Source organism: Manduca sexta, chromosome 20, assembly GCF_014839805.1.
Source record: "Manduca sexta isolate Smith_Timp_Sample1 chromosome 20, JHU_Msex_v1.0, whole genome shotgun sequence".
In the NCBI taxonomy this organism is placed as follows: Eukaryota; Metazoa; Arthropoda; class Insecta; order Lepidoptera; family Sphingidae; genus Manduca; species Manduca sexta.
The window spans coordinates 7,690,173-7,707,728 of record NC_051134.1 but is presented as its reverse complement, the minus strand read 5'-3'; the positions used below and the strand labels follow the sequence as shown (position 1 = coordinate 7,707,728).

Below are 17,556 nucleotides of genomic sequence, written 5' to 3'. Positions count from 1 at the left end.
TTAAAAGTCTTTTAAAAGTCAAATGCTAATTAAAAAAAGTAGTTTTCACTAAAGTTAAAATCGTGTTTAAAATCTTTCGAAATCGTCTTCACAATTAAAAACAGAATAAAATACATCCGCACGTACAGAAATATGTAGCACAACTAAGATATAAGTTGAACGACAATTTCAACACAATATTATCAGCTATTCTTACAATAAGAGAGGTTAGAAATAATAATAATAATAGCAGGCAGATGTTCTTTTGTTCCCTAATGGTCCCTTAGGTATTTGGGTATTAATGAGAGTACAAAAAGTATTATGAACCTTATAAACACACGTTCTGATGACGTTGCAATGGACATTGCTTAACATTGAATTTCTTAACATTTTCGCTTATAACTTTTTTATTTATAGTTCTACGACAAAAGTAAATAGACCAAAGTTGTAGAGAATTTAATTTGCTACAAAAAAAATTTATACATTTTTTTTGTCAGATAAATAGTTTAAGAGATACATCGTAAAAACCATTTCAACCCCTATTTTCAAGATGGCGGCCGTGGGACAAGGGTGGCGACCCTACAAACTTGGTTTTAGCTTTAGACTGACCCCCATACACTTCAAAAAAATAAAATTGCGTCCTCTAAAAAACGCAAGGTAAGGCCTAAAAAATGTAACATTTCAATGGAATATATTTCTAAACAACTATTAAAATTACTTATATAACTATGGACATTTTAAATTAGGGATAAAGTTTATACAAAAGACAAGGTACAATTCGAAGTAACCAGCTCGGGTTGGCAAGTAGGGGGAAATAGAAGGGTAACGCGTCGCGATCCTCACCGGCGAGGACATGAGCCCTAACCTAGCTAACCTACCAGCCTTTCACTAGCTACCTAAGTGATGACTACCCGAAGAAGAAAGGCAGAAAGAAACTCCGGGCTTTTTGTCATCAATTGTTCAGTACTTCTTTTGTATTTTTTTCCAAGTCTTTCTTGTACATAGTCACAATAGTTATATAAGCTAATGCACGCACATCACCGTTAACATGGGATAAGATGAAATCCAATCGACTAAACCTGGAGCGGCATAAAATAAAATTTGCGATAGCAAATAAAAGAGAACATAGATTCATACTTAAATGACGGCGTACAGCGTGCATTCGCCTACATATACAATCATAGTTTTCAATCATGAGAAAAGAAAAAAAAAATAGTGATATTAAACAGGCAAACACAACATGATCGGGTGGTCGTCTTTGTTCGTCGTTTGAGTGCCTCATTGTAGCAAACCTTGCCGTAGCGGTCGATGTGTTGCACCTGGTAAGTGTAGCTGTGACCTTGGATGGATACTAAATGAGAGCGGCGACTGTATCGAAAGAGATCTTGATCCTATAATTTGCTATCCCCCATGTGGTAATGGGAGCTGCCATTTTCTAAACAGATGCACTTGCTGGGATGGTTACATGTCTAATAATAACAATAATAACCCGCGATGTGTACCGTCATGCAGAAACTGCCAGGGATTCTGCGTCGCTCCTGGCAGATGTGAGTGTCCAGAGCTATTTGAACGCAAATATTTAACAGCGGACAACCAAGACTGCGACTGCTCGGAAGATTGTGATACAAAATGCTTTAAAACCGCATGTGTCCTCACCACTACTACATCAACAGCTATACCTCAAACAATAAAAGCAATCGATCCCCCTAATAAACTCGACAATACAGGCATTTCGGAAATATACGTTGTTGTCGAGCGAATATCAAAACCAGATAATTCGAGTGTTGAACCTATAACAATAGTTAAATATTACAACATGTAAGTGTTTAAAAAGTAAAATTTTGTATATTAAAAGTAGCAAAAATTACATTTTATTAATCGAACAATTAATAAACTTTGGGATATCGTCGCTTACCGACGACGAGACTACTTGAAGATTGAAGTTTATTTTATAATAAAAAAGTTTCGTAGATATAAACAACATAGACTCCAACATTTTTAACGCTGAAATGAATTTCCTGAGTTAATAAAAACCTTGCTTATTGCAGGAGCCAGGACCCTTGGCTAATTATTTTCATAATCACAACAATCATAATGGTGGCTTTGATTATATTGGTATTTTGGGAATATCTAAGAAAGTGAGTTTTAAAGAAACATGTTTAAAGGTCGGTACTCGAGATGATGTTATTCTATTTGTTGCGCCAAAATTCTCAACCCTTGTAGCGTATAAGTTTATTGTAATTCTTTTTAGGTTGCATTTTCATGATGACTTTGTTCAGAAGTTTAAACAGAATAACTTTCATAGTGTAAACGATTTTTATATGATTTGAATCAATAGTTTAAAAGTGTTAAACCTCAAGCTTTAAAACTAAATTACACACACACCTTCTACCCGATGAGAGGTGGGCAGTGGTATAACAGGTACACCCAATTTCCGTGGAGTGTATTTCGTCCCATGAATTTATAGGTAGCAAGCCTATCGCTATATCGGGCACAAATTCCAGACTCAGGGCTGATAGTGAGTTAAAATCCCAATATCATTGTACCTGACCAGGGGATCGAACCCAAGATTTCAGCACTAGTACTAGTATTCGTACTTAATACAACTACGCCATCGAGACAGTAAAATTAAATAAAATATATTGAAAAAAATCAAACGATCCAAATCGATAACAATACTAGTTATGTTTTCGATAAAATTATGATTGTTAATATTTTCTGTCTTCTTTATTTGTGTCTGTACCTAACTTTTGTCGCTTTGCTTTACAGGATGCTATCTAATCCAAGACACATCATTTTCTAAAGTCTACGTTTCGGCAGTATCATGGGATGCAAGCTGCCCGAACCCTCCATGTATTACTTTTTTGTTATATATTGTACCTTGTCATAAATGTTTGTGTGCCTCCCAGTGTATTGGGTAAATAAATGTTTTCTTTTCTTCTTCTTTTTCCAACACTACATGCTTCTATAGCATACCATCTGCCACAAAGAAATTGAACTGCAAATGCAGATCGATAGACGAATTTTTAACCGACTTCAAAAAAAGAAGGAGGTTCTCAATTCGACATTTTTTTTCAACAATATTTTAATTAAATTGATAGTTATTTGTAGGATAAAATATAAGATATATAAGGCAAATAAGACGAATGTGGATGGAAGAGCCAGTAGGGGTCGACCGCACCGAACCTTCGCATGTCAGACGTTTGACATTCTTAGTAATCGCCAGAGCACAAGTACCCTGAACCGATGGAAATGCACGAAAAGATTGATAAAGGTAAAGTAAGCGAGAAAAATATACCAAAATCGTGCAAAGTGGCAACCCACAGTCTCTGCCTACCCCTATGGGACAGAAGCGTGATACCATTCAATGTATTCATACATACATATGTATGTATGAACAAATTGAAAATGATATAAACGTGAAGTTGTTAAATTGTTCCAGTTTTATATGTGATCGGGTTTCACCTTTATCTGGCTAATGAAAAATCAGCCTTTAGCAAAATAAATTACATATTGTCATAGTGTAGAATAAATAGATTACATATTGTCTCAGTAGTAGAGGAGGCCCGTGCTCAGCAGTGGGCAAGCATATAATACAGGGCTGATATTATTATTATGGTGTATCTTTCCTGTGGGAAATCACGGCATAAAGGCCGGTCCTTTTGGAAGGCTTGCGTGGGGACATGGATCCAACACGTAGAGGCCCCTTTAAGATACATTACTCTAGTTAGGGGTTTATACACCTTGCGAGTACTCTCTCTGTCTATACTTATGGAGGAAATACAGCCAAAGACAGCGCTTGCAAGGTGCAGGGACTATTGCAGAAAAGATGGGAATTATACTGGGTCTATGGATGGGATCTAGCTGGACTGGTTGCTGGGCTATTGATTGAGACAACGGGACGCCTGCCAAGTAAAATGTCTCAATCTTATGTATTCAAGGCAGGCGGTAACTTGCCCCCCACTAGATGGGCATCCCATAAGTGGCGTAAGCCAAGGACGCAACACCGGTGTGGGTGGCTTAAGGGTGTCGAGAGGTGTGCACCGATTTCACCATCGCGGGTCGCTATCGCGTCCCGGAGCGGGTTTCCTAGCTATTACGCAGATTGAGCACTTCCACCCTGGAGCTGAGGTTCTTAGCTCTTGCGACTTCCACCCCTAGCCGGCCAGTTAAGGCAAGCCAAGGGTCAGGGGGTCTCATTTAGCCCCCACGGAATCAGGGAACGCGGTGTCGCCACTCACCGTCGGCTCGCCACAAAGCCGCCCCTGCGGGCTTATTATTATTACTAGCTTTTGCTCGCGGCTCCGCCCGCGTTATAAAGTTTTTCAGGCTAAAGTTTTCCATTATAAAAGTAGTAGTTTCCCGGGAGCCTATGTTCTTCCCAGGGTTTCAAACTCTCTCCATACCAAATTTTATCTTAATACGTTGGGTAGTTTTTGAGTTTAAGACGTTCAGGCAAACGGATGCAGCGGGGGACTTTGTTTTATAATATATTTTTTTAGAACTTTTTAAGAGGAATAATCCCGACATACATCTTTGTTGCATAACTTTAACCGTTTACGCAGCGCACGCAACGGAAGCTCTCAAAACGAATAAATTGTCCCCGTATATGTAACATGTTTCATTACTGCTCCGCTCCTATTGGTCATAGCGTGATGATATACAGCCTATAGCACCCCACAAATAAAGGGCTATCCAACACAAAACGAATTTTTCAGTTCAAACTGGTAGTTCCTAAGATTAGCCATTACTGCTCCGCTCCTATTGGTCATAGCGTGATGATATATAACTTAGATCACTCCACGAACAAAGGGCTATCCAACGCAAAAAGAATTTTTCAGTTTGGACCGGTAGTTCCAGAGATTAGCCATTGCTGCTCCGCTCCTATTGGGTATAGCGTGATGATATATAGCCTATAGCAATCCACAAATAAAGGGCTATCCAACGCAAAAGAATTTTTCAGTTTGGACCGATAGTTCTTCTAAGATTAGTAAACAAATATAATGAGAAAGCTTGAACTGCTAAGCTATCGGAAGTTACGTGTCATTGTGAGTCAACCATAAAAGATAGACATATGCTGTCGTGGGATATTTTTACATAATTTTAAGGAGAACATTTCCGTCATACATGATTTCTATGTAGCTTTAACCATTAAGGTTGCACACGCGACGGAAGCTTAAAAATGGAGTAACTTCTCCCGTTTTCCCAACATTTCCCTTCACTGCTCTGCTCCTATTAATTGTAGCGTGATGAAAAGTATACTATAACCAGCACAGGAGTATGAAAAATAATTGTACCAAGTTTCGTTAAAATCCGTCGAGTAGTTTTTGTTTCTATAACGGTTATACAGACAGACAGACAGACAGACAAAAATTTTACTAATTGCATTTTTGGCATCAGTATCGATCCCTAATCACCCCCTGATAGTTATTTTTGAAATATATTTCATGTACAGAATTGACCTCTCTACAGATTTATTATAAGTATAGATTATTATAGTATAGAATAAAAAATGTTATCGCAGTATTGTTTCCATTTGTATCGAATATATTTATTTTTCCTCTACAAATTAAATTTCCTGTTGTGCTTTATTGTTTCAAATGAATAATTTATATTGTATTGTAACGCTTATAACTTACTGTTATTTTTTTTATTCGGAAACAGGAAAATGTCTCCACTGCATCTGCACCAATAGAATGTCGACTGACGAGAGATTATTATCCCTCGGCAGTCTCAGATATGTAGCAGAGGCTGAATAGAAATTAAAAGGAATGAAGATGATGGTACGGCTTCACCATGGCTCATTTATATCGGAGTAATGATATTATAATGTAGTAGAGAGCTCCGTTGTAGGCATATTAGTATTCAGTATAGAAACCACAACCTCAAACTATATCACATTAAACCAACATGAAGGTCGAAGGGCAACATAATGCTGAAGTGAGTCAGATTATATCATAACTCGTTTAGTTAGACTGCCTCCGTGGAGTAGTTGTAATTGTACACGGTGCAATACAACCACCACGCTGAGGTCCTGGATTCGAATCCCGGGTCGGACCAAAATAATTGTGACTGGGTTTTTCCATCATTATGTAATCAATATTTCCTAAAAAACGGGAAAAAATGTAACTAAAGTAAATTATTTTACTACACGTTAAATATTATAATATTTTACGACAAACAAAATGAATTATATTTTTAATAATTTCGTTGAGTCTAGTTCTTACATACATATAGGTATATATAAGCATCCCATCTGTTCCCATTTTCATAGGTAAGCAGAGGTATAAAACTTCAGTGCGAAAGGCGTACCACGTGCACAACACAACTTCACCATTAAGGTAGTTTATTTCTTACTAACCCAAAAATAGAAAAATAACATATTTTATATAAAAAAACAGCAACAACTTGTGAAAGCGCCTGACCGCGCGTTATTGCAAATATTCCTGTTATTAAAAGCCGCTGTTTGAGTAGGCGTTTATAAAAATAATTAAATATTATAATAAAAGAAATCCGATATAATATATAGATTAAAATAAGAGATTATAATATTATTTCAGGGTATAGTAAAATGAAATAAATAAGACATATCAAAATATTAACGATATAAAATATTTACCGTTGAAGGATGTTTGGCTGATATTAATTCTGATTTTATACACGGTATCGTGTTTAATAAAAAAATGATGCCGCTGTGCAAAATACCGTAAGTCAAACTACTTACTTCTTGGAAAATATTTATCAAGAATGCCTATATTATTGTTCGCCTGACATACAAAGTAGACGTAAATTGAATTTTACATATCTTACTTCCTTAATAGTTAATATTACATATTCTATCATCGTTGTTCATTTCATGCAATATAATTTAGCAATATCACAGGTAAGTAATATAGACAGAAAGCATTAAAACACATTTTTGGTTCTCGCGTCTATTTCAAATATACTTATAACAGAAAACATTGGTTAGATGGATTGTTAACTTAATTTTAACTTCTAGTTGTACGTTTGTATAATGCATTATACATTTGTAGTCGAGAGACCTTTTTAAACATACAGCATTTTATGATTCCATGTTATTCATAAAAAGGCTCCCACCGTGTGGGTACCCTTGTGCTAATTACTTGTTTGACCTATCTTGTCGGTCATTATGTTTGAATAAGCTTAAAGTGATACCTTCATACTTAAAACCTGACTTAAGAAGACAAAAATACCTAGGTTCTAAAATTCCCTTAAAATAACTAAAGTCATAATGAAATGAAATGAAATGATTTATTTGAATCTATAAAATGTTATACATTATTTAGATTCCGTCAATATTAACTCTACCACCAGTTCGGAAAGCAGTTTTCACCAGAGAAGAACGGGCAAGAAACTCTGGTGTTGCTCTTTTCAATCAGTTTAGGGTAAAGACTACAGTACATGATAAAGTGAAAAGAGAAAAAAAAAGTTTAGAGCAGTTCATTTATAGGCTCGTGAAATAAGGAATAAATTAATTTAAATTTTTATATGACTGCATATATTTTATATATATTTAGGACTAAATCTAACACTGAATACCCTTCTTATACACGTCACTCGAATAACTGCACACCGTATATTTATCTATTTCACACAAACTGGCAACTAGCAGGACAACAGTGGCGAAGGGTGAACATTTTCAAAAGGAAATTCGAGATAAAAAAAAATGCTATAGTTAACATATCGCAGCCAATTTAACAGAAAAAAAACAAAGGCAAACGTAAATAAACGTAAAAGTCGTAGCACAGCTTCTCTGTCGACCCAGCGTCTGTACCAGATGTCGTTGTAGTTCGTACTAAACAGATATAAAATGTCTTATGAAATTACTAATGTCCAGAAGATTTAACTGTATGATTTACTAGATCATAAGAATTTAGTCTTCAAGAATCAGATCCTAGTGCATAATCGATTTTTGGTCCAGCCCAGCACTCTTACCCTCCGCAGCATGTGAATTTTCGAAAATTAATTTTAACGCTCATGCTATTTAAGAAGCCCTTGTGAGACTTTCATACTTTTAGTAAGTATCATGGCCGATCCTTAATAAATGCGCACGCGCATGGAAGCCTCTGGACCCTTTATTACTCCCCGTCTGTGGAGCATACCCAAGCAAACTTACTATATGGGATGGATTCATAGTGTGGGGAATCACATCTGTCTATTGGCACATTATGCTCGCTGCACCCAGATCTGGCATCTGTGGAAAAATAAGTTTATTAGACTGCAGTTTGGTAACAGTTTGGTTTTGTCAAGCTGACATAGCCGCGAGCGAAAGTACGTTTATTTATTTTGTACCTAAATTATGTTCATATTTTATTCTATTAATATAAGAATGTTCCAAACAAAAATATTTCAGACACATTATATCAATATATATCTATTGATATATATTAATATTAATGATGTAACGTTACCAATTATACTAACATAATATATATACTCTGTCAACGTTACTATTGTCTTTCTAAATAGTCTGTGGTTATAATGTGAATGATTAACGCCCTCGCAATTAGAACTACCAATGAGCATCATCATTGCAATGAATTGTCATTGCACTGACGTACGTCCGAATGGCGCCTGCATAAATAAGCGTGCAACGCGACCCGCCGCCTTTTTGAGCCATTATCTTTGGCCGTGGCACTACATATTGTCACACACGTCGTTGTTCCTGCTAGGGTGAGTGTGCCAATTTACTAACCGCTAACTATGTATTCTGGGCATCAGGGCTTGTGAGCTGTCACGAGTCGCTGGCGCGGAATGTAAGCCTAGCTTGCATTCCGACCTGGTGGAATCTGATTCCAGGTTTTCTTCTTATACGGCGTGCCTTCTTCTTCTATACGGTGTGCTTGCACGGTGCACTATCACGGAGAGCAGACGGACGGGAGAGCTGCCTCCCAACCACGTCCAGCTGCGCACCACCATCGTCGGGTGTGCTGACCCCGACGGACTGCCGGCGAGCTGCCGCCGGAGCCGACCACGTGCACACCACCAACGTCGCGGGAGCTGACCCCGACCACGTGCACACCCTGCTCACCCACGTGGCCTTCCAACTGCCCGGCGAGCTGCCGCCGGAGCCAGCCACGTGCAACATCTACGTGCCGTTCGCCTGGATCGGAGTTCCCCAGGCCAGTGACTCTTGTTGCATAACACCAGCAACCAGTACCGAGTGTAACGCGGAGGTGTAAAAATAAAGCTCGAACCACGTAATTACCCTGAGTTTTCAATTGTCTCCCTTCTATCTGCGGGCAGGCCCTCAACCGCCGCAATGAGTTGACCAAATAGTCCGTCTGTAGTAAAGTGTAAACTTAGCGTATCTACAAAGAAGTGCAATAAACCATTGCGGAACACGTCACTGCACTCTCCGCCCTGAGACACACAAAGTTATTTATTCGTGTACTCCATAAAAACCTGGCATACAGGTGCACTTAATGCCATAGGCTTTCTCTCAATCGACATTTAGATGGAGAAATAAACGGAGGCAGATGTATTTAGGTTTTCTAATACAGATTGCAGACCGGAAACAAAACTAAGTAAGCTCATATATAACTATGATATTTCTTCACGAGAGAAAAGACTTCAACGCAAGCGGAACCTTGTGAAAGATAATATATACATTAAACAATTTGTTTTTGCAGATTTGCTCGCGAAACAGGTTACATAACTAAAACGCTAAACACTAGCTTTCAAAGCACCATATGTACGATGCCAGCGCCATCTGTTTAAAACTCAGATAGTTCAAATACTTACTCCAGGAGCAAATTGTTGAGATAAAAAATATCTTATATGCCAATTCAGTGATGTCGTGAAATAACGACCAAGCACCTTAAATAAAGATAAAAAAAAAAACAGTGATATTTTTTGTACAAAAAGTTTAGTATTATAAACTGAAAAAGCTTGTTTAAAGGGTCGATATACAGGGTCTTACATTTCTCTCTTACAACTTATGAAATTAAATGAATGAATTGAATGTTATATTTTTGAATGATCACTTACTCTCAGGGACGGATTCATTCTTCGTAAAAAGAACAGGATTCCCACTTGCACCGTTCATGTCCACGTACGTATCGCGGGGCTCCGACACATTATCTGTAGCAGAAAATATATAAAAGCTACATTTACTCATGGAAAAGTGGACGATAAAGCGGTGAACAAAACCGTAGAATGTAAGTAACAAGACAAGTATATTCTATGTAGTCATACGTAATATTGTATAAGTTATTACTTACTTTTGTTGTCGCGGACGCCGGTTTTACGTTTTATTAATACTATTACAAAAATAATAAGCAATAATATTACGTTAGTAACAGCAGACACGAAGAAAAGGGTATTGGAAAAGCTGAAACCAAACAATATAAATTAGAGTACGTATAAGTTTTGTAACCGTAAATAAAAATAAATACGGTCGCGGCTGTACGGCTAAAAAAACTTATGAGAGTTTTTTTAATCTTGCTATAGTGGATGAGGAAGGGTGCCTTTCGCCATATAGGGAGCAAATTTAAATTCCGATCAATTAAAAAATACGTGTGTGTTTTAAATTTCTTTCGAATCGAAAAACACACTCATTTTTATGACATGTACATCAAACTCTAGAACAAACGCTGGATCCACTCTCCAGGAAGAACAGAGAACCCCTCTCAGTTATTATATCAGCCGACTCTCCAGAGATGAAGCGTAATCTTATGCATATCATTTGAGTATGTTCTTTCCATGTTACTCTGTTGTCTATATGTACTTCTAAAAACTTACCCCCTTATTCAAAGACATGTTTTTATCTTAGGACCGATTAAAGCTGTGATAACAAGTCTGTTGTTATCACAGCTTTACTCCGTGACATAGGGCCTTTGTGATTGGCTAATATTGAAATACAACAATATTAACCAATCACAACGGCCCTATGGCTACGCACTGCGAAGGCTGCCATGCCGACAGCACTGAAAACAGACTTGTTATCACGGCTTTACTCTGTCCTTAGGTAAAAAAAGTCTATGAATAAGGGGACACATTTTTTCGCTATCCATAATCACATTATCCTGATATTTAATGTTTATGTCATGACTTTTGTTAGCTTTTTGGAAAATTGTATGACTGTAGTTTTCACTAAATTAACTTAAAGTTGATTATTTTCTAGCCATGTAATAATCCGATTTAGTGCGTTATTTATTTCTATTTGCTTCAAATTTTTAACTTAATTTTGTTTAGATTTAAGCACCTACCTACATATTTATATGCTCCAAAGCAGATGTCGGCGAACTCTTTCTTTATTATTTAAGACCAATGTACCTATTTACCCGACATCATAAATAAAAATTTGGATTTGAACTTTTGTTCTGTAAATGATCGTAATATGTACTCACTTGTCACAGTTGCTAGTATATGGCTCAGTATTATTAAATTTATTATTCTCCCCATCATTGTCTAATATATCCTTTGTCGGTTGACAGCTTCCGTTGACGTATTTATATCCTGGGTCATAATTCGGAATGCTAACAGTTTCGGTTGTGTCTTCTATGAACCTTTCAGGACTACCACGTTCTTTATCGCACAATTCGAATTTTAAATTCGTCATGCATGACCATAAAGCTGTTATTCTGAAAACAAATCATATTGAATTTGGATAATACTCAATCACTCTGTTATTGGGATCATCAGTCTGTTGTACGTCTCATTATCTCTTGTGAACCGTGTTGTCATCTTCATAACTGCTTGGGGATATCAGAAGTTTATACATAAACTGTTGACTCGAATTGATTGACACGTAGATAGATCAAGTTGTAAATATACACGCACCACCTCATTTAATTCCTCAAGGGATAAGTGGTGCGCAACTGGTTTACCCACTTTTCGCCGTACGTATTCCGTCCCATGATGTGATGGGAGCGAGCCTATCGCCATAACAGACACAAATTCCGGACTCTGAGCTGATACTGAATGAAAATATCCATTAGTACTTTGCCCGGGGATCGAACACGAGATTTCAACACTGTAGTCGAACCGTAATGCAACTACGCCAAAGTCAGATAAACATATAGAGCATATTTATTATTATTCGTGTACAGTCAGACACAAAGGTAGCTAAAAAAATTCATTAGTTCAAAATTCTTCTACAAATTAACTTCAGTCAAAATATTTAATACGACGAAATTTTAAAGGCCGAAATATCCATGCATATTAATTATTTTTACGTTTTTCTTTCAACTGCGAGAACTAATCACTAACTAGACGTGAATTTAAATTCTTTACTTGTCAATACTTGTTTAGTTACACAGATTAAAGGTGAAACAAAATGTATGAAAATGGACCTTAAGCTATAACCTTAAATGGGATTTTTTATTTTTATTTTATTTTATATTTGATGATTCGACTTGGTTGATTTGGATAATTCGACTGCTCTTAAACAGTAGTAAAGCACCCACACCTAAAATTGGATTACTCTGCGTGGCATCACCCCTCGACATGGTCAGCTACCCTGGCCATAATCCCTTTCAAACCGCAACAAAACTGGTTATTCAATTTTCCCAGAACAAAAGTTATTACAGTGGTACCAGCAGACCGACTCTTGAACACAAAACATATCTAGTACATGCTATTAATAATTAATAATAATTATTATATCAAAGAAGATAATCTAAACTCTAAACATTAAACAATATAGTTAGTTATAGACCGACCATCAGAATTATTCAGGACTAATTTTGTGCTCCAAAACTTACTACACATTGGAAATAACTCGTTGTTTTATTTGAAAAAAATGTGACAAGATGTCACACCGTCGTTAAATATTAATACAAATATTTAAAGAAAACATGCTAATATGCCCAGTAAAAACGTGTAAAAGCACGATATAAGTGTTTTATATTAATGTTTTGCTATTTCACGGTAGATTGAGTAACCATCGCATGAGCGCAAATTATTTGTATAACAATATTCCCAATATTCGCTGTATATAATCTTAGAACTTTTCGTCTAAACTTAACTTAATTTATCAAAATAGTAAGTTATTTATCGGTAATAAATATACATACGTAACAGTCCTTGTATACGTTTCACTATTAACTCCAATAACCACTAATGCACTTAGACACAAAGCTAAATGTTTAACCGACATGTTTCACCGTACGGGTGTAATAACCAACAGACAATACTTTTGAATAAATTAATTTTACCTCGTTATAAAGAGAGCGACCACAGGTATCGGAACACCATATTAATTTATATTGTGACGAAGACTAGGGAAAATACATCGGCACTCTTGATTGGAGGATTTTGAATATTGCTTCTAAAAAAGGATGTGGTTCAATATTAGTATAACTATACAATGCGTGTTTAATGGAAATGGACTGGGCACGTAAAAACAATGACACATAGAAGACTGACGCGGAAGGTAACTTCCTGGCTGCGCGCTTCTGGCAATGGAGCAAAAGGCAGATCATAGGAACGCTGGACAGACGATATTAAAAAGATAGGTAGGAACATTTGTGTAACAAAAGGCTCACTCTTTATCACGTCATGGAAGAACAATAATAAAAATAATAATAAAATTTATTTCCCACAAGTTTTAACAATAATAATTTAGTTCCCTGACTTCTGAGATAGGTATAAACCTGTGTTTCAGAAGTCAGTGTCCCCTTCCTTAAATGACAATTATCCATGTGAGGAAAAAAAAAACAAAAAAATAAGAACTATAAAAATAAATTACCAAAAAACACAACAAGAAAAAACTTTGTCTGCGTGTGTGTGGAACAGGACACATACGCCGAAATGTGGCTGTACTAATTGCGCCTCTGCCTACCTCCTCGGGGATAAAAAGCGTATGCATACTTTAACAGTCACGAATTCTCTGCGGCAGGCACAAGACAGGATGGAGTGGAAGCAGCTCGCCAGCGCCACCACGGCTAATTAAAGCGGACACGACCTTCAGACATGAACACGGTTTACCTTGTTTATCAGAATATATCAGATTATGAAATAGTTTCCTTTTATCGAAGTAGATTTAATTCCGAAGTGGTAAACTGTTACAAAAAATACATACATACTGTAGAAGATTCCATTGAAAATAACGTCAACAACTTCTGGACTTATATTTCTAATAAAAAGAGCGAGTAGCATATATACCATCGCGTATGTCTTACATTGGTCAAACTTCTAAAGAACTAAAACAATATGTAATTTCTTTTTATCTTTTTTCCAGACAGTTTTATCAACCCTCAATATTCTTCGCAACTTAAATGATATAAATACATGGTTTGAAAACACACCTTTTATACTTTATGCTGATGACCTAAAAATTTACATATTTGTTAAAGATACTAATAACTGCTTAAAATTTCAAAGTGATCTAATAGACTCTCTGAGTTTTGCTCACATACCAAATTGAACGTTATCGTCTCAAGTGTAATATTATAAGTTTTACTATAAACAAAAATATAGTTAAATATCACTATTCGCTATGTAATAATATATTAACAAGAGTGTCCTATATAAAAGACCTAGGCATTTTACTTGACTCCAAGCTACACTTAGACTTAAACTTAGGGAAGGTAATAACTAAAGCGTTTCAAATGTTCGGCTTCGTTACTCGGACCGCAGTAGACTTCTCTCGTGCTTCTACATGTATCTGTAGCGATATTTGATTCGCTCTCAGTTGAATACGCCTGCCTAATTTGGGATCCCTTCTACGACAAACACAAGTTAGCCCTGAAAAGGTTCAACGCAAATTCCTATTCCTGCAATTTAGATATCATCGTGCGAACATGCCGCATACGCAAGTTTTGGCTGAATACAATTTAACAAACAGCTAAAAAATTAAAATAAAATTACATAATTGTAAAATGTAGGTAGATATTGTAACTTTGACTTTGCGGATGAACAACACCTCAGTCAGCCCCGTGACCATGAAGGCTGCAAAGTCTTCGAAACGTCGGGAGAAAACTAAAATATAAAAAACCGCGATAGAATCCGAAAAGTAGTTTAATTTCAATGAATACAATTTACTGCCTTTAGAAAAAAGAAGAATGCTACTTCAGATGATGACCCTTTACGAATTATGTCATAATAATTTGGATTGTATGTACCTAGCCAACAAAATGGATTTTTCAGTTCCTCGAATTAATCAACAGCGTGGGCGGTGCGATTATCCGTTGTTGGCGACGGCCTCGTGTCATACTAACGCGGGTGAACATGCACCCTAAAGAGAAACTGTAGAATTTACAACAATAATATTACAGATGTAGATATTTTCACCGGAAAATTTACATATAAAAAACAAATAAGCTAAATCCGATCATATAGTATGATTGTATAAGATACATTTTAAACATATTTACAGTTATACTATGTATTTATAATATTCTTTACATAATATGTGGAAATTGCTGTGGTTGTTACATTAGCTACTTTATATTACGTTATACTGTTTAATTATATTTTATTGTAACAACGTGATTTTTCCCAAATAAAAAATTTCGTGTGTCATCAAACTGTCAGTACTCATGAGGGAAAACGAGCTTTGTGAATCATGAACCACTGGACACGAGCATTATGTTATGAACGTGCTATGAGCCATGTCTGATCACGCCGTTATAATTAAATACATGATTATCTAGTGGTCGAAATTTGCCAACTTTTCTTTCGGAGCGAAAAAAGGATTGTTGTTTTTTTCATTCAAATTCAATGGCGAATTAAAAATGATATCGTAGCAAGCGTTAATGTGACACAATTTATCCATGACGCAGATCTGATAAAACAGCGAGTTCGTCACGGGCGAACCAATCCAATAAATTTGCGCTCCCAGTCGACCAGTGATTTAAAATTGAACATTAAAAATAAATAAAATAAAATAAAAATGCTTTATTCATCACGTAGGCGAACATAGTTGCACTTATGATAAGTCAAGGTACATGAGAATATTTAATTATTACTTAATTAAATTAGCTTATATAAACAAAGACAATTTATATTGAAACTAAATTAAATTAAAAATATACTTAGTAAACAAAGAAGTCATTATTATTCATAGCTAGGCCATAAATAGGCTATATTTCAATTGTCAACTTGGTTAGCCATTCCAATGACGACCTCACTCAAGCATGGCGCTTGATGTTTCCGTTAACATTTAATCCGGAGCTGGCGCCATCTGTTGTCACTCAGACACGCTTATCATCTGATAAAGCGCTATTTATTTCTTTCCGACAAAAAATAATTTATTATAAAGCATAGAATGATACTTTCACAATTTTAACATCCGACACAGTCACTGCATTTTTAAATCACCTTAACTCCATCAATAATAAAATCCAATTTACTATGGAGTTAGAACACAATAAATTTCTTACCTTAGATGTTTTAATCATCCATAATCCTGATCAGACCTTAAGTCATCGGAAACACACCCATAATGATAAATATCTGGACGATGAATCTCATCACCATCCAATACAGTTAGCTACCGTGGGCAAATCTATGTTTTAGGGAGCACAAGAAATCTGTTACCAGGAACACGTGGCCGCTGAGCTGCAACATGTCAAGCTAGTACTACGAGACAACGAGCTCCAAATTTCACGCCGCCGTCACAGAAACCGAGTGTAACCAACACAGTTGATCATGTTCTGGTTGTATTATCAAATATGTAAGAGAAATCACCGACAAGATTGGCTACATCCTGAAGCGTGCTTCCATAAAAAAATATTTTAAGCCGCCTAAGAAGATGAGTAAATTTTTACTACCTGTCAAGTACCTTATACCTCTGCAAGAACCAGACGTATAAAAGATAGATTGCAACTGTAGCCTCTCTTATATCGGCCAAACAAAAAGTAAAATAAGGACACGCGTAAAAGAACATACTCATATAGCTGACGTGAAAAACAAACGCGCTACGAATGCTGCAGTCGCTGAACACTCTAAAGGAGGCTCCAATCATTATCTGCGACTGGACAGGCCACAAATCCTTGCCAAAGAACACCGATTCCTGCCTAGGATGATTCGGGGAGGCAATTGAAATTAAAAAGTATCCTAATTTCAATAGGGAGGATGGTTGAAAGCTTGCACAAGCCTGGGATCCAGTTCTACATTTAATTAAATCGGAACCAAAAAGACCGGGTGCCAGACTTCAAGACACTGTGAGCTCATTTTGCGTAGATTGGACCACCCATAGCTAAAATATTTAAAAAGTTTTATAATGATTTGATATGTTTACGCGAATGTTAGACATAAAATTAAATTTTTCGATGATTCCGAAGTTTTAGGGAAAATTAATTTGTCATTATCCCGCAACGAAATCAATTAAATAGAAAAATAGGGAGGAGTTGGAAATATTAATTGTCCACTTTCCTCCATAGCAAAATGGGAGACACCGCTGTGATAGAGGCGTGATACTATGTATGTATGACACATTGAAAATCATGTAAACGTGAAGTTGTTAAATTGTTCCAGATTTGTATGTGATCGGGTTTCAACTTTACCTGGCTAATAAAAAATCTGCCTTTAGTAAAGTTAAATACACATTGTCATAATGTAGAATTAAAAATGTTATCGCAGTTATTTGTATCGATTATAACTATTTTT

At 36.2% G+C, this 17,556-nt stretch overlaps 1 long non-coding RNA gene across 1 annotated transcript; it reads left to right on the top strand.

Annotated features, from left to right (window-relative positions):
• The first annotated feature begins 1,254 nt into the window (after window positions 1-1,254).
• On the top strand, window positions 1,255-2,891 carry LOC119189914. The gene is made up of 3 exons (XR_005112672.1): window positions 1,255-1,797; window positions 2,028-2,144; window positions 2,749-2,891. It is a non-coding gene; the product is annotated as an uncharacterized LOC119189914 (long non-coding RNA).
• Window positions 2,892-17,556: the final 14,665 nt, after the last annotated feature.